This window comes from Peromyscus maniculatus, chromosome 17, assembly GCF_049852395.1.
Source record: "Peromyscus maniculatus bairdii isolate BWxNUB_F1_BW_parent chromosome 17, HU_Pman_BW_mat_3.1, whole genome shotgun sequence".
NCBI lineage: Eukaryota > Metazoa > Chordata > Mammalia > Rodentia > Cricetidae > Peromyscus > Peromyscus maniculatus.
Window position 1 is genome coordinate 53,780,673 of NC_134868.1, and position 18,242 is coordinate 53,798,914.

Below are 18,242 nucleotides of genomic sequence, written 5' to 3' on the forward strand. Positions count from 1 at the left end.
TAAGTCTACAGCAAACTTAATCTATTATGTAAGCCAGGGTGTACACAGGCTTGATATCACTCAGAATTTGGGCTCCAGGAACAGAGCATGGACTAAGTAGATTTAATATAATCCTAAAGAGCCCTTGGGAACTTTTGGTGATACTTGAGAGTTAGTTTATGTTAGAAACGCAGCCTGTCCTCTGAAGCCAGATAAGGACATCCCTGGAGTTATGAAAGCACTAGGTTGTGTCTTTTTCCCATGGCAGATGTCTTTTATCAGGTGTTAGAAATCTGCTCTGGAGTGCAGCTTCCTTCTTTGGCTACTTCAAGAAATCCAGATAACCTTCTGCAGCTTCTCCACCAGCACCAGTTGCTTCCAAGGTTTGAAGCATGCCTCTGGCCTCAAGCTTCATAAATCTGCTCTGCCAGCTTCAGGGTATCATTCATACCCTTTGCTTCTCTTATGCTTCATAGAATTGAGCCATGATAGCTATAGAAGGTCCTCAATTAAGGGAACTCTTTAACTTATTTTATTGGCTACCAAGAGTACCAGTACTCTCCCATGTAAGCCATGAAGCTAGTGATTTCCAGCATGGCCATTCAAATGTCCTGTCTTTCAATTTTTTATTGATAACCAGGTGACTAGTTTAAGAGGCCTTGGCTTTGTTCCTCATGAACCTGCCTTCTCTTCCCAGATTAATGAGTCAAGAGGAGAGATATATTACTCTTACCTTCACTTGGTTACTCAGAGATTCCTGTAGAGATAATTGGCCCAGTATTAAAAATTTATTTATTTAAAAAATACTTTTCCATTTTACATATCAACCACAGTTCCCACTCCCACCCCTTCTCCTACTCCCACCCCTCTGCTCATTCACCATCTACTCTTCAGAGAGGGTAAGGCCTCCTTTGGGGAATCAAGTCTGGCATACCAAGTTTAGGCTGGCCCAAACCCCTCCGCACTGCATCAAAGCTGAGCAAGGCATCCCACCCGAGAGAATGGGCTCCAATGAACCAGCTCTTGCACCAGGGATAGATCCCACTGCCAGGGGCCTTTCAAACAGACCAAGCTACACAACTGTCTAGCTTACGTGAAGGGCCTAGTCCAATCCCATGCAGGATCCACAGCTGCTGGTCTAAAATTCATGAGTTCCTATGAGCTTGGTTCAGTTGTCTCTGTGGTTTTCCCATCATGATCTTGACTCCCCTTGCTCATATGATCCCTCCTTCCTCTCTTCAACTGGACTTCAGGAGCTCACCCTAGGAATGGGAAATAGATACGATCTCCTAGGCCTTATCTATTTAGGAGTGAGGTGTAAAGAGGAGGGGATGGAGGATAAGATCATGAAGAATTGGCCCAGTTTTAATAATGTCCTATCTCCGGTCTTTTTCCCAAAATGCCGGAGGAAGTACACACATGTTACTGGGAAGACAGCCCATAGTCATGCCAATACCACCCTGTTCCACCCCTGCACAGCTTTGTCAGCCCCTTCAGTTTGTAAAGCATTCAGTAAGGATGTGAAACGGTATAAAGAAACTAAGGATGTCTTGTGATAGTAGGAATTCAGTTCCTACAGTTCCTACAACCTCATTAGTACTGAGGGAAGAGCTAAACTATCTCTCATGAGTCTCTATTGCCCATGGAAAAATATTTCCCAGTTAAGTGCTCTTCTGAGCTCCCATTGTCCCTTAGGTCCAGTAGGCTCTGACCATATCTGTCATTTAGAGTACACACATTCATTTTCACACCTTCTATGAGGTCCCTCTGCCAAGTCCAATAGTCCCCATCACTACAAAGATTTGTCTCCTTGTTAACAAGTACACTTTTCATCCCCCCCATGAGGAAAAAATAAGGGGGACAGTCCACTCCAACTCCACAGGGCAGACAGACATTCACCTTAAGTGAATACTATGTCTCCAGAGTTGTCAAGTTTCCACCAATCACCGGGATGAGTGTTTTCGTTTCCTACAGTCCGGCTCCCATTTGACTTTTCTCAGATTCTTCGTGGAATACTCCTGCACCACCTATCCCAGGAGTTCTCATTAGAGGGTTCCTTTCGGCCACATGACAATCTTATGAGTGCCCTTCGCATCCTATTTTAAGTCAACCATTCTGTCCACTGGCCCCAGGATCAACCAAGGCCCCTCCTCCCAAGACCTAGCTCTCTAAAAAATAACCAAAAGGATTCAACTTGAAGATAGTCATTTTCTAGAAACATGGTCCATTTTGATGATCACAATTTCAGTTTTTAGCTTGTTACTAATCATTTTGACTTTTTGTAATCAAAGATGTTCTTGTTTTATTAATGTAGATGCAATGCTTAAATCTAGATGTCTCTATGAGAACAAGTGTGTAGCATTCTGCCTTTCTTATCCTCTCTTTACTTGCTCTTGTTTCCCTCATAGCCTCCCTCTTACTTGGAAAGTGTTCACTTTAAGACCTTGCTTTTTCTACGTAGTGTGGTTGTAGTTAGGGTACATAACTCATAGTAAACAATAATGGTTAAATCTCTGTTAAAGAATAATTAAAATTAAATGCAATAATGTGTTGCATGTAACTGTAAAATGAATATACATCCGAAGTTTTATTTCACTGATTATTTAATGAAGAAATTAATTTGAGGGTCCAAATGTTTAAAAGACAAGTCAGAGACCAACCCAGCCTCTGAGCACAAAGCAGTGCCACAGTTGACTTCACACAGACATGAACTTCACATGGACACGAAGCTGGCTTTTTGTGAGAGGGAAACTGTCCACACACTTGCTTACATGACCATGGAAAGCCATCCTGTAGGAGGTTATGCGTTGTCTCTGACTTCTGGTTTTAAACAGCTGAAGGACAAAGGAAAGATCTGGCTCTGTGGGGACATGAATTCAGATACCCTGGAGGAATGTACCAGGCCAGCCCTGGGAGGCTGTCTCCTCACCCCACTCCATTCCTCAGCCCTTCACGCTTCTGTTTTTTTTTTTTTTCAATTCTCTTGTCATCACCTCACTTTTTACTCCCCTGCTTCCTGTCATTGTCTTCAGTTCCTCAGGGAGCAGGAATCACGTTGCTTAATCATCTCACTATTAGGATGGTAACACGTGGGCGGGGTATTGACAGGCTCTTTCTTCTCTATAGACCACTATCACGTCTTGTAGTCTGAGTCCAGGTAGCATAATGACTTCACCTTTTCTTCTATTGTGTTCTTCTTTCAGTAAAGATTCAATGTCGTCCATGAGCAGTACATGTTCTGTATTGAAGCACTCCTTATCTGGTTCAGCATGAGTGTTAGATAATACTTCTGTGGATTAAGACACAAATGCAGAAGAAAAGAGAGAAAGAAAATCTGAGGAGGAATATTTGGGCACAACATCTTGTATTATCATATGTCTAAGCTGGCTTTGAAGAACAAAAAGTGGATAAAAGATGATCAGAGGAAGAACAGCAGGCACAGAAGAGGTAGAAAGCAGGGGAGATAGCAGTATTGCCTGAGCTGATAGAGAACAGGGTCAAGGGGTACCTGGTAAAAGGCCAGGCCAATGAAGGCAAGGACCACATCCCTAACACTGAGAGTCATCCAGATAACTTGAGCTCTATTTTGTTACAAGGATACAGCAGAGGCAAGACATGGATTTCTGTATTTGTGAAGATGGCCCTTGACAGTAGAAGGCCAGAGTTGAAAGGCAGAAACAGTCCTCTGGTCACAGCTCACCCATTGCTGAGTACAAAGGAGGTGGTGGGAGGTTGGCTGCTCTGAGAACTAAGGTCTGAGCTTAGTCAAGAGCTGTACTCCAATTAGAAAGGAGGAATCTACAAGTTTGCAGAGTTGGTTGACTACCTTGATGTCAGCTTGCTTTCCTAATGTTTTTATGCTACAGTAGGGATTGGCTCCAGTCAATTGCCTTTTCCCAAACTTCTCATAGAATAGTAGCCTTTTGTCCCAAGCAAAATGCTTCTGTAATTTAAGTCCAATAACTCTGGTCCTCCTAGGGTGCTTCACCCAGCCCCAGATAGTTACCCACTACTTCAGTATTCCTGGGGATACTATACATGACATTACTACTTTTCTGTGCAAGATATTTTCCCATCCTCCAACTCCTCACTTGAGGTTTGAGCTATGGCTTGAGACTTCAGTGACATGAGGTCCTGTTTCTAAACTCAGCCCTCTTTCCTGATTTGTAAGAACCGAGGATGATTTCATCAGTTAGTGTTCAACCAGGAAGCAAGGTGTTGTGTTTTAAGATACTTCTTCTTTTGGTCTTGGATGGCAGGTGACAGATTCAAAACTCTGTGGTCAGTCACACTAACTCACTTTGACTCAGTAAGGACCTCCAGTGTTCCCCTAATTATTTCTGGCATCTCCTTCTCTCTCCTTCCTCCTGGAGGATGTACTCTAAAATCCCTTATACTCTTCCAGTTTATAATTAACTCAATTGAAAATTTAATCACCCTTCAGGCTACATTTGATTCGATAAGTATCGATTAGCCATTATGTGAAAAACACAGGCTACTGAGGTGATTAGGACATAGCACAGCACTCTCTCCCAGCTACTATCACCAAGCAACACCCTCCCATCCTGTTGCTAGGACATGGGCAAGGAGACAGGAAAGGACCAGTTATCTGGCTCCAGAGGGGCATGGAAATTTTTGAAATTTTCTTCAAATAGCTCTTGAGGTTTCCTCTCAGCTGGAAGAAAGGGCAGGAGGAAGGAAGCCAGGCAGTTAGTAGAAGAGTTTGCAAAAGCTTTCATAGAAGAAGAAATGGGAGGAAGCATTTCCAAGTGATCTGAACTCATGAATATATCAGGTGCGATTTGAAATTGGCCTGAGTCCCTTCCACAGTGGTCTTTTCCTCCATGCTTCAGATTTAAGATTATGACATTATCCTCCTAATTAATGGCTTTAGGGGGGTCTTTGTAACTTGTTAATGCTTTTAAAAGGAACTTTTACCTAATCAATAACAAGTAAGATCAATCCTTCCTCAGGTTCTGTGGATGAAAGTGCTCTGACTGTGCTTCCTTCCCCCATGGTGAGCCTGCAGGCACCTCCAGGGTTTCTTAGCTCAACCTTAGAAGAATCAAGAGTAGGGCTTCTTCTGAATAATGAAGTATAGAAAGCTCTTTATGACAGCAATATAAATAACCCATTTCAGACACCAGGTCTACGAACCTCGCCAAGAAGCAGAAACCACTGTAAGGGTCCAGTGATGCCTTGCCACCCAGGAAGTCTGTAGCCCTGGACACTAGAAGGGAGCCTAGTGAGTCCTCTTACTCTGTTCCAGGAATGTAGTCACAATTCCTGCCACCCCCCCTGAAACCTGCTCTCACCAAAGACACTGCTTTACTTTCTAAGCTCCTTTTCTTTGATCTTTTCCCAACGAATGCCTATTTTTGCTTTTAATAATTTGTCAGACATGCAAATATAATACATGAAGTACATGTTTCAAACATGAAATCTGTTTCACAATATTTGTTTGTCAGCAGTAGCATAATGTTTAAAACTAAAAAAAAATTGCTTAACCTGGGTCCCCTCACCCTCCCCCCAAAAAACATTAAAACCATCAGATGTTTCAGGAACAGGAAGGAACTGCAAAAGTGAACTGACTAGAAGGAGTTGTAGGAGACCAGCCCCCTCTCCGTGACATCTTCTGAAATGTTTGATGCCTCCTGATAAGGAACAGCCTGTCTTACATTTGGAAGCATCCTTTACCAACCCGATGCCCAGCATCTCCATCACCCATCACAGGAGCTGCTGATGGTAGAAGGATGCTGTGTGCTCCAAGGGAGGAGGAGGGGAGAGGAGGAGCGGGAACCGGGCCACTGAACTGGTCCAGGTGCAAGAGTTCTGCATCCAGTAATGGGTCAATTAAATAATCCGGGCAGAGGCTCCTTATTTCCTCCCATGAATTGGTTTAATTGAAGATGAATTGAAGCAGATTATTAGCTGGAGCGAGTCCCAGGAGCTTTGTGCAGACACGGGGAGATTGTGAAGGACTTCCACTTTGTTTACAGAATGGCTCTTTACGTTTTTCCTTTCTTTCTTCTTTATTTTTTGACTCTAAAGAATCTAGGGCAAGACTAAGTGGAAATGTGAAAAGAAATCAAAGCTAATCAAATTTTTCTTGCAATTTTCCTGCCAAGGAACAGGCATTTTGTAGCCTGTCTGGGAGTTGGGGGAAGTTTGGGAAGTGAATGCAGCTGAGCACATGTCTGCTTTCCAAGGAGGGGACGTAGTCCTGAAGCAGGCTGGTTTAAAAGTAAGATGCACCCCCTCTTACCCTCCACAGAGCTGTGGATAGATGACTAAAGAAGTCCTCATCTGAAAATGAAATTATTTCCTCACAGAGCTGTAGATAGATCACTGAAGAAGTCCTCATCTGAAATGAAATTATTTCCTCACAGAGCTGTAGATAGATGACTGAAGAAGTCCTCATCTGAAAATGAAATGATTTCTTATGTTCAAGATGTGTTCTTTGAATTTAAATTTTGTCTTTCTACATGTGTATTTTGATTGCTCTTCACTGCTAGCATTTTTATTGATATCATTTTGTGATAAAAAAAGAAGGGACATACTTGTTAGGAAACATTTATTAATTGTACTACATATAAAAATTTCAACCCAATTTCTAGGTATGAAGAGTCATCAAAACCTGTTATCAATAAGGATATTTGAAAAATAAATCATCTTAACCAACCTAGAGAAAATAAGATTGACTTACGAGTCCTTAGAGAAAGGTGGATGCCCAGGTACTTGTCAACATTGCTTACCAGACCTCTTCTCTTATCTGCTCCCAAAGGGAGGTTTTATTCCCTGCAAGATGACTGACAGCAGGATGACCCCTCAGTTTCATCCTTTGCTTAGTACATGCTTACTTTTCCTTCCTTGACATTGGAAGGCAGTCTCAGGACAAGGACTATATTTTCATTTCTTCAGATCTGCACAAGCCTGAGTGGTCACCCCTCACCATCAACCACTTCAGTCAGATTTTCTGCTCTTCTTCTTCTTTTTGTTTGTCCTCTTCCCCCTCCACACTTCTACCCCTTCCTCCTTCCCTCTTCTTTTTCCTATACCCCTGTTTTCTCCCCCCCTGCTTCCTTCTGTTCTGTTTTCTTTCTCTCCATGCCTATTTTCTTCCACTTCTTCCTGGCTCACCTCCTTCATGTTTTGCTTGCTTCCTTGCAGAGCCTCCTTCCTCATGGTTTCATGTTCATTATCAGGTCCCCAGGATTCTGTAAAGTTAAGTTGAGAGAGTCCCTGTCTTACAGCGAGGAAACCGCGCCACGTCCCATCTTGGAAACTTTGTCAACACGACATGAATTTAGGTCCTCTCCCTCAAAGGGATGCAGTTCTTGTTAACCTGAACTGGCACACACTAGATCAAGAGGAATATCATCTATAACTTGCACAACACCTGGTACCAATGAATGCTGATTAAAAAATCAGTTGTACAGTTCAGATCTGCCATCTGAGAATCTTCTCACCTGTCCTTCTCCTGTCCAGTTGTTTATAGTATGCACATTCTCAACCATATTTTCTCCTTTACTCAGTTTCTCCTTTGGTTAAACATTTAATGGATTTTCAAGGAGAGTCTCTGATGAATAACATATATGTGCTTGCTCTGAAATCCTACAGGGGTGTGTGGGTGTGTTAGGTATTATGTATGAGGAAATATCTTCCCTCAACCGCCCCCCCCCATCCCAACCATGGCCACTCTATCTGTGTTCCTGTGCTTGTAAAGGATAAGTCACATGAGGACCCGGGTAGACAGAGGAAGTTGTCCAGCCTTCACTAAGCCAAACTAGTGAGTAGACGGAACACTGGGAGAAAAGAGAGCAGAGAGTCATCACCTTCCAAGTCAGTAAGAATATTTCCCTTATGGGACCTCTTCTTAACCCCATTTTCCCTCTGGTGACAGGTGGTACAGTGCTTTCAGGGTGTTGTTAGTGTAAGGACACCACAGAGTACTTGCTGTTGTAAGTGAAAACTATACCACTCCAAGCAAACTGAACGCCTCAAGTAAATCCCCTGCTTGTCTTGACTTCTTTTTTTTTTTTTTTCATTTTTTCTTCCTTTTCCCCAGAAGGCATCTGGGTTCAAGAAAACACCACACATACACAACACACACACACACACACACACACACACACACACACACACACACACACACACACACACACTGTGACTTCCAACTAGGACTGGTGTCTGCTTAAGGTTATTGTAACTTATACCCAGTATAGGAATACCTTCTCCTCTTCATTGTAGGACATAAGAAAGTTCTGGATTCATTATTTTTCTTTTGTATGTTTTGTGTGAATCAATGGACAGTGTAATGGGTTTCCTAAATACATCTCATGTCCTTTGATCAAATTCAGTCCTGTTATTGTCTCTTGACAGCTTGTCCCTCCTGAGGCTCCTCTTCTTCCCAGCCAGTCCCTTTCTGCTTGCTTGCTTTCTTTCTTTCTTTCTTTCTCTCTCTCTCTCTCTCTTTCTTTCTTTCTTTCTTTCTTTCTTTCTTTCTTTCTTTCTTTCTTTCTTTCTTTCTTTCTTTCTTTCTTTCCTTCTTTCTTTCTTTCTTTTTTCTTCTCTTTCTCCTGAACATAGATTCCATGTGTAAGAGGACATTATTTGGAGCATGGATTATTTCAACATAGCATGATAATCTATAGTTCCATCCCATTTTTAAGGCCTTTCTCCTTTATAGAAATAGTTCTGCGTTGTCAGGTTCCCTCTCTGCCATGCCGTAGCCACAACTCACTAAGCTTTGCTATACTTAATCTCTATTTTCACCATCTTCATCCATTTTCCAAATTTTCCTTCTGATGTCTTCTTTAATTCACTTGGAATATATGGAATGATTTTATTAATTCTCTCAATTTTTTTTAATTTTCAAAATTCCAGTTTTCTTCCCATTGTAGACAAAATTATTTTTATGATCCTCAAAACTTTAAATTAATGGAGGATATTACTGTATGAGATATTCTGTGTGCCTTGAGGTTGTTTATTCTGATATGAATATAGGAGGGGGCACCAGAGATGTCTGCAAACTCTGTTCTTTTTAGAGCCATCTACACATTTTCTTTTCCTTGTTCACCTGCTGGATTGTTCTGTTGTGTGTCTACTTATTTTCCCTCGAACACTGTGAGGTTTTACTTACATTTAGAGTTCTGTAATCATTCTCTGGGGCCAGAAACGTGCCTTTGAAACATAACATTGCTGTGTATTTCCCCATGGTCCTGGGGGTGGTGAGAACTTTCTCTCAGGTTGCTCTGTTACTTTTGATTGCTCTCTGATACATAAATTGTTCTGTCTTCTGATTCAAGTGCACCCACCTCCCTTTGCAGGAGGAAGTCCTGAACATAGGGCTTGAGATTTCTTCCAACCCCAAGGGGCTATTTCCTACCTCTTTCTTGATTGCCTCTTAGATTTGGTGGCTTGGAGTTTGGTCTATGACTCAAAGGAAGCAGCCAGGTCCCTCTTAATAGCTTATTCTTCACTGATTTGGAAGCTGACTTCACTTAGACGGAGAGGTTCCCTCACTCTTCTTACAGATCACTCTACAGTCCTTACTCAGACCTGGGTCTACTGCTGTTTGGGATATAGTCTGGCTTTGTGGTGAAGTTCTGGCCTCAAAGGTGGATCCCTGCCTTCTTATTCTGCTCATACATACTCAGACACATGGATTGATGTGGTGTTATAAGTGATGATTCTTGTCTGTTATTCAGCAAAACAACCTGCAACTAAAAATCAAGAATAATTATAATTGGGCTAAGTACCAACTTCTCTAGAGGCTAAGGTGGGTGGATCATAAATCCAAGGCCAGTCACAACAACTTAGCAAGACCCAGCCACAAAACAAAATAAAAAGATGTCTGGAGATATATCGCTGTGGTACAGCACCCACCTAGCATCACCCACCTAGCATACAGGAGAACCTGGGTTCAGTCCTCAGAACCACAAACCCAAAAATAGAATCACCAGAAATGCATGACAGACATTCAACAACAAAAGAGATGTATATTCTACTTCCATTAGTGGTCACTCCTGTGGGGCTGTCGAAGGAAGCTTTCAGAGACACTCTCAGATGAATGTCCCCCTTGCTTTAAGTCCTTAGGACAATTTCTAGATGCTTTCTTTGCATTTATTCAGTTTTGTGGTTTGTTTCTTTTCTCCTGTAGCCCAGGAAGTCTTCAGACTCCCTACTTAACTGGAGACAGCCTTCAACTGATGACTCTCCTGTTTTTACTTCCCGAGCCTAGAATGACAGGCATGTACCATCATGCCCATACAGTTTATTCTCCTTGTGGCCCATTATGGACATTTTCCTGCTGAGTAGGAATTAAGTAATTTTATTGTTACAGTCCTGGAAGTAAGTCTTGGGATTCAATTTCAAGTTTTAAAATAAATTAAATGTAGCCAGTTACTAGATTCTAAAATGCATATAGTGTCATCATGAGTAGAAAACAGAAAATATTATTTCCAGTAACAAGGAAATAAAATTATTTCATTATTCCGCTGTATTTTTGCTTAGTTTCAGGCAAGGTCTGTTAGGATTGTGTGGCTGTGATACAGTGGTCTTTCTTTTCCTATCTTACTTTCTTGCCAGTGTTATCTTCCTAAAAAGAAGTGAGGCTGAAAGCCAGCAGATCAGTGATTGAGCCCTCACTTGACATGTGGAAGAAGCTGGGTTCTAGCTCCTGCAGCCAAACTACAAGAACAGAAAGAATGACTTCTTTTTAAAAACATTTTTAAAAATTCATTTTATATGTATCAGTATTTTGTGTGCAGGCATGAATATGCACCATTTACATTTCTGGTGCCATATGATATCACATGGGTCCCTGGTGAATGCAGGGATCAGAGGAGGGATTTGGCTACCTTAAATCTGGGGTTAGAGATGGTTTTGAACCACCATGGGGGTGCTGAGAAAGAAACCATAGTATTCTACAAGATTAGCAAATGCCTTTAAAGGCTGAACCATCTTCCCAGTACTTTGAAAGAACGGCTTCTAACACAAGAAATGAGTCAACCCTGTACATATGTCTGCCTTTTAAACTGTGTGGAGCAAGATTACATATGCACATTTGGCAATGTTGTTACTCTTGACTTTAGCTTCAGGGTGCTTTAAGACAAATGGATGATTATTATCCAATCATGCCTACAAATTTCTAAGCACTGTTCCTTGCTGTCTAAATTGATTTCTTATTATGACTGCAGATGCAACAGTCAGCTAATCAACTCCCCACATATACATATATACACATAGAAATTCACACACACACACTCACATGCACATATTCACCTTAACACATACAGCCATGCACACATTATTATATACATACATATACTTATACATTCACAATGACACATACAGAAACAGACACACACAGAGAAATACAAATGTACACACATATACATAGACAGATACACATGTACTCACACAGAGATGCACGGTGTCATACACATGCACACAGAGAGACAAGGAAGTGTACACAAATACACTCACACATTCATACAAATACACACAGTCATAAATATGCATGAATGCACATATATAAGCATACACAATCACACAAAGACGTGTGCACACATGTACACACACACCCAGAGGCAGAGAGAGGGAAAGAGAAAAGAAAGGGGTTCCTTGCTGATACAACTTATGTGATGCTGCTGTGGGATGTTCTGTAGGTCCTGTGGGAGCCCATTCTCAGGTTCTTTGTGGCGTTACCCAGCAGGTCCGTATAGAGGATGATTAGGACCATGGGCCTGAGTGCAGGTGTTTGAGATGGTCTGCACTTGGCTGTGCTGGGGGATGGTCTGTATGTCAAGTTGCTCTGATTGGTTAATAAATAAAACCTGATCGGCCGTGGCTAGGCAGGATAAAAGGACAGAAAGGCAGAAGGAGACGCTGCAGCCGCCGCCATGACCAGAGAGGCTGCAGCCGCCGCCATGACCAGAGACACTGCAGCCGCTGCCATGACCAGCAGCATGTGAAGACGCCAGTAAGCCACCAGCCACATGGCAAGGTATAGATGTATGGAAATGGATCAATTTAAGATAAAAGCACAGTTAGCAAGATAAGGACAGTTGGCAAGAGGCCTGCCACGGCCATACAGTTTGCAAGCAATATAAGTGTCTGTGTTTATTTGGTTGGGTCTGAGCGGCTGTGGGACTGGCGGGTGACAGAGGTTTGTCCTGACTGTGGGCGAGGCGGAAAAATCAAGCTACATGATGCTGAGGTCTTTTATTCACAGGCTAAATTAACAGTGTCCATATTTCCTTTCAACTTAGTTGTTGTAGTTGGATATTCAGAGTATGAGTCATGATTCTACCAAAATACAAAGCATGCAGAGTAGTTTAAACAGTCATTTTATCCTGAAGAAACACCCAGTATCCCCTCCTCTTCTCTGTCTCTCTGATATATATATATATATATATATATATATATATATATATATATATATATATATATATAGGCATATATGATATACCACTAAAGAAGAGAGACATTGGAGCCACAGGCAGGACAGGTCCTGGGCTAATTCTCACCACCCTAGAAGACATGGATCTGAGACATCCTTATCTCCTAGGCTACAGCTCGCATGGCACATCTATGACTCATAGGAAAACAGACAGAAGCCCAGGCTTGGCTACTGCTGTAGAGAAGTCATGTGTCTTTAAAGTCATTGAAAAGCTATCTGCCTGGTCACCAATTGGTGGGGAACATCTAGAGGTCCCAAGAGAAGCTTCCAAGGGTAGATGTCCTGAGTGCCATGGCTTCCTGCTGGACCCATAGAATGGATGCCAAGGCCACCAAGTGGAGTATGGGTTAGAAGGCTTTGTTATGACAAACACCTGAATAACCGAAGAAGTATGTATTTTTGCCTCACAGTTCAGCAGTGTCTGTGCTTGGTTTTCCATCTCAACTGCTTTGGTGTGAAGTGAGTCAGGAAGAAAGTTGTGCAGGAGAGTGTGCCTGACAGCAGCTAGACAACAGAGAAAAGGTCTGATCCAGCCGGCTTCCTCATCCAAGCTGTCCTTTAACTCCACTCAGGCTTACTGCAGTCAGCACAGTATCCCCACTGTGTCTGTGACTTTTCTGGTCTCTATGACAAAGTGCCTGATGCAGGTGGTTTAAGAAAGCAAGGCTTTATTATTGTGGGTTATGGTTTGAAACTTCAGTCTGTCGTGTCTGGGAACGCTCAGAGGGCAGGAGCATAGGCATCTGCTCACACTGGGCAGAAACAAAGAGATGAGATGTTGCTGCTTAGCTTGATTTCTCCCTCCTTTTTATTCAACTGTGAACCTGAATCCATGGGGCTGTTTCAGCAGCACTCATATGCAATAGTTCATCATTTAAACCTATCTTGAATCTCCCTGTAAGCTACACCCAGAGGTGTGGCTCCCAGGCTATTCTAAATCCAGTCAAGCTGGGAGCAAAGATTAATGGTTGTCCTTCCTCCTTAGTCTCCTCTGTGAGGGTTACAGATATACCCATAGGTGTTCTTTACTAATCTAGGCATTTCTCACTTCAGTGATGACAGTCAAGTCTAACCATCATTGGATAGGAAGCTTCTCCACCTACAGTCTCACTGCAGAACCTCACAGGAGCCACTTAACATTAAAGAAATATTGACCATCTTCAGCAATACAATCTCAGAAGTGGCAATGTAGAGAGGACATAGCATGAACATCCTCACTGTGTTGGTCACTCTGGCTTTTTCACAAAGGAATGAAAGCCAGTGCTCATCACATGGTCTACATGAAGTTGGTCAATTTTCTGCCATAATGGTTTTCAAATATGTTAAATATCAATCATTGGCTATCAATATTAACCGGAAGAGAAGAAAGCACTGCTTCTCCTTTTATTCAAATTTAGAACCACATGGGTGGTTCAGTGGGTAATATAGCTTGCTAATGTCAATCCCTTGTTTCCACATGATGGGAAGAGTGAACTGATTCCTATAACTTGTCCTCTGACTTGCCCAAACACATCCTAGTGCATGTATACTCACAATATTATACACACATAAACACATGAATGACACATGTAATGAATGAATGATTTACACAATAAATGGATGAAATAATGAAATAATTAATGAGATAATAACTAATAGAAGTGATGTCAGCACTCATGAAACTATATTGTTGACATTTATTTAAGAACTACTGTTTTCAGTTTTCAAGATATTGGTCCATTAAAGGCAAATAACTGATTATTTTTCTGTTTTAACCAAAAAGAGAAAATAAAAAGTTTTTTCCACTTAACCTGTGGTTGGTCACAGTTCCAACTCCAGATGAGTCTAGTTTTCTTGGTATCATGGTAATGTTTACTAATTACCTTTGGCTATTGGATCCAAATAGTTTCTTCACTGTTATCTATTGACTTTTAATTTTAATATAGATTTTTGAAGGAGTTGCTTCAGTCTCTGGAACTTTTCCTGACTTCTGCACTGTGATCCCCTCCGATGTCAGGGACCATGTTTGCTAACTACCTCAGCCCTTGCGGTGGCATTCCTCTCGTGTAACCACGTATTAAATACTTTAAATGAATAGTAGCATTTATGAATGTGAAGAGGAGAAAGGCTGTCTTGAGGGAAAAAAAGATGAGCATTTATTGTCAGTCTTTTAGTGTCTTACATTAACTGTATATTTTTTCCTTCCCCAAGGAGAAAATATGATTTTAAAATTGTCATATTAAATCTCTTAGTGTCTTGGCCAGGATACAGCTTCATAAGTAGAAGTTAACAATGTATAAAATGAGTCATGTTCATGTAGCTGGCCCAGCCACAGAAACAAGTGTCAACTGGCTGTGCCTATTCTTAGAGGTGCAACATTAGGTGGCTCAGTACCCAGTGTCCTTTCTCCATCATTTGCTTCTTGAACAAACACAAGGGAGACAAATGTGCACTAAGAAAGATACTCAGAGTTAAGCAAACTTTTCCAACTCCGAAGAGTCACAATGTTTTCATGCTACTGATGTTTGCAATCATTCTAATGTGAACTAGTATAAGAACCCATGGGGTTGGGGAGTTGGCTCAGCGGTGAAAGGCACTTGATACTCTTGCAAAGGATCAGAGTTCAGTTCCTAACCCCACAAGGAGCAACTTCAGTTGTGACTCCAGTTCCAGGGGATCATCTGTCCTTTTCCAGCTTCCAGAGGCCCCTGGAGTCACGTGCACATGCATGCAACTGCACACACAAATAAGCAAATAGATAGATAGATGATAGATATTAGATAGATATGATAGATAGGAAAACCTTAAAAACAAAATCTGTCATGAAATGTTCATTTTTTTTTTCAATTTCCTACCTGGTGAAGTTGCTAAACAACATGCTAGAAGAGACTTTTGAAGTATTCCTGGGGCCAGTAAGCACAGGTACCCACCGGCTTGGTCCAGTCTTTCATTTTATGCCATTTTCCATTCTGTGTCTGTAGCTTCAACTGTGTTGAACTTTGTGTTGAGCCCAGAGCCCTCCTCAGATGTTCATTTCAGCATCTGAAAGGTGATGGTAGTATGTGGGGCACAGGGCATTGAACTGTGTTGGAGCAAGATCTTACTCCAGGCCCCAGGAGGAGCATCACAGGCTCTCCTAAGCTGGGCACATTCCTGGAGTCCTGCCTGCAGATCTTCCTTTGGACTCAAACCTTTTTAGACTAAGGCACATCAAAGTTGTTTGCTTCCCATGATTGGCTGAATCTAACTGGTGGCTGTAGATCCTCTAGAAGGGCCTTTCTTTCAAACCTTTCTTCCTCTCTAATAAGGAATTGGCAGAGTAAAACATTTATTCAGTTTCAGGGTTCTCTGTAGGAGAGACTGAGATGGTGGGCCCTGGGGATCAGAGCCTTAATATCTTCCCCCTGTGACTCCTTCCCCTTTTCACACAGACCAATTGAGACCTGTGCTGGGGCTGTGTTTCCCTAGAGCTCATTCTTAGACAAACCTGGGGATGCTCTTGATCCACAGAAGTTTCCCAGGAACTGTATCTGAGCAATTTGAAAAGCAAGTGGATTGTATTCAGTTAGGGAGAAGAAATGGACAGTGGAATACGCAGCCACACCTTAGGGAGAGAATGTAGAAATACAGCTCAGAATTCAAGTTTGGCTGAGATCAGGAGCCTAGGAGTGGTGCATGGGATTTTTGAGGAACCCTCAAGAAATCAGAACAAAGGGGTAGAAGGGAAAAGGCTGTGTTTCTGTATAGACTCCAGTGGAACATTGGAGCATGGGGGATTCATGTATAGACCTGGATGGATCAGATGAAAACTGCAATTGCTTGTTTGGGGACTGGGAGAAAGATGTTGTATTTATTAGAACAAGTGCCCAGTAAGCTGGCCATGGTGTGTGTTAATCCTGTTGTGGACTGGAAGGACTGAGAGGCCTCTGCATCACCAAATGGTCTCACACAGTAGGCCGCCTTGCCCCATACAGATGTGAAAGGTAAGAATGTGTTTTCAGTGGGAAGCACACATACAGGTTGCTAAAATTACATTCCTTGAGACTATACAGTGAGTTCACAGCATATCAGCTAGTCAGCTATCCAAGTCAGTATCAGGGTGTAAGGCCTCCCCCTGCCTATATTGTTTCTGTGGCCTATCAAAGGGAGATCTACAGGATAAGAGCTACAACCTTCTGTCCCATGTTAATAGGGATTTTAGACTTTAGTATTAAAATTCCATGCCCAGGGCACCCTAGATGCGAACAACCAGTGGTGTACAATGGACAGTTCCTGCTCCATGTTGGGTGCAAATCGGGGTATACCCCATTCTCCTGCTTCTCTGAAGGCATCTTGTTCATTTCCCTCCCTGAGTTTGCAGATGAGTCATCTGACCTAAGTTTTCCTCCCATTCTTATTCCTCAAAAGATTGTTAGAAACTGTGACCTCTAGAAAAAAAACAAAAAAAAAAAACCCTTAAGTTTAAATGGAAGAATCAAGACCATTTAGCCGTTTCTGTTGCTGTAGTTTCTTCTTCCCTGTGTAATTTATTTCAACATCTGCTTCCCATGCCACCTATTTCCATCTCCATTGACTTGTTTTTCCTGGCCTCAAGGACTGGGGGGCTTCTGTAATTTTTTAAAGCCTTTTAGGCATTCATTGCCAGGTGACATATTGGCAGATAAATGACCTTGTATGTGAATGCTTGTTTCTGTGTATGGCTGTGTAGTTAATGGTCACTTCTTTTTTAATGATATTTTTATTAATTCTTTGAAAATTTAATGCATGCATGAAATGCACTTTGACCATATTCATATACACCCTTCCTTCTGACTTCTCCCAGACAGCCTAATCCCTCACCATCTCCCAATTTCTCATCCACTTTATAGAAATAACCAAGTGAATCCAATCTCTTCAATAAGTGTACTCACAAATGTGTGGCCATTCATTGGAGCGCAAGCCTGCCAGCAGCCACACCCTTAAATAAAACTTCCTGCCTTTCCCTCCCCTGGAAGCTAAGTACTGTCAATAGTTCCTGGGCTAAGGGTGAGCACTGGTAAACCTCCACAATTCGGGAAAGTGGACTGGCTTGATATTGTGCAGGCAGACATAGCTGCTGTGAGTTTCTGAGCATAGAGTCCTGTCCTGTCATATCCAGGGACACTATTCACTCAGGTCCTCTTAACTTCCAGCTCCCACAGTCTTTCTGCCACTCATGTTTTTACCAATATTTACTTTGTATTTCCAATGAGATACAGTGTTGAAATAATAGTTAACATGAGTATCAGGATTTTTTCCTCTGTGGATCTCCATAAATAGCTCACAAATTAGATCATGTTATCAATTTCCTGCATTTTATTGCAAATATATCAAGTTATTTTATTGTTTGGTATTGTTCTCTGATTGACAAGAATGGCTAGAAAGCTCCTGACAAACCAGGTTTGTGTTTGTATGTTGTTTGCTTGTTTGGAGAGGGGCCTTATTTGTATCCTAGGCTGGTTTTGCACTCATAACCCTTACTTCCCAGCCACCTGAGTGTTAGAATATCAAAATGAATTAAACTTTACAGCTGTTGTGAAGCTGACCTGGGATATAAAGCTGCATTTTCAGCCAAGTGGCCTGCTTTAGTAAGAATGGACAATGCCTCTTAGATCAATGAATCATTTCCTAGCAGTTACCACATCAAAACATAACGTACCCAGTAATAACCAAAAAAAAAAAATCCTCTAGGCTACACCTATGAATTATATGTTCACCCCCTGGTAGGATTTGTTTACAGTCATTGCTGTCAAAAACTGTCAAAATAAGTCACCTGAATATAGTTGTTAAGACAAGTCAC

The 18,242-nt window shown here is 41.8% G+C and overlaps 1 protein-coding gene across 2 annotated transcripts in view; it reads left to right on the forward strand.

The window, feature by feature from the left end:
* The window catches only part of Csmd1 (CUB and Sushi multiple domains 1), a 1,611,441-nt gene that overhangs the window by 452,557 nt on the left and 1,140,642 nt on the right, over positions 1-18,242 (forward strand). The gene's annotated exons all lie outside the window — the stretch shown is intronic.